This window comes from Octodon degus, unplaced genomic scaffold (genome assembly GCF_000260255.1).
Source record: "Octodon degus isolate 3935 unplaced genomic scaffold, OctDeg1.0 scaffold00064, whole genome shotgun sequence".
NCBI classification, from domain to species: Eukaryota; Metazoa; Chordata; class Mammalia; order Rodentia; family Octodontidae; genus Octodon; species Octodon degus.
This window is the reverse complement of record NW_004524640.1, coordinates 5,917,446-5,917,822: the sequence shown is the minus strand read 5'-3', so window position 1 is coordinate 5,917,822 and position 377 is coordinate 5,917,446. Positions and strand designations below refer to the sequence as shown.

The window sequence follows — 377 nt, the reverse complement described above, 5'->3', positions numbered from 1 at the left end:
TTGGTGGAAAGAGAGAAGACTTCTAAATGAGTCCTGAGAAGTTACTAGTTACAGGAGCCATTTACCCACTTAAGCAACCCATTTTTCTGAAAAGGGGATGTGTACCCCCATAAACAATTGAATATTTATTCCATGTGCCACTGTACTTTGGAGCCAGTCGAGTGTGGAATGATACCTCCAATAACTGTTTATTAAGCTGTTATTATTTATGAAGTTCCCATGTCAAAGAGTGCAATTGCTTATTGGCTTATTGTGCTCACTTTGGCAGCACATATACTAAAATTGGAATGATACAGAGAAGATTAGCATGTCCCCTGTGCAAGGATGACATGCAAATATGTGAAACATTCCATATTTTTACTGAAAGATGCTCTACA

The 377-nt window shown here is 37.9% G+C and overlaps 1 non-coding gene across 1 annotated transcript; it reads left to right on the top strand.

Annotated features, from left to right (window-relative positions):
* Nucleotides 1-252: 252 nt before the first annotated feature.
* LOC111817634 lies at nucleotides 253-359 on the top strand. The gene has a single exon (XR_002821782.1). It is a non-coding gene; the product is annotated as a U6 spliceosomal RNA (small nuclear RNA).
* The last annotated feature ends 18 nt before the right edge of the window (nucleotides 360-377 follow it).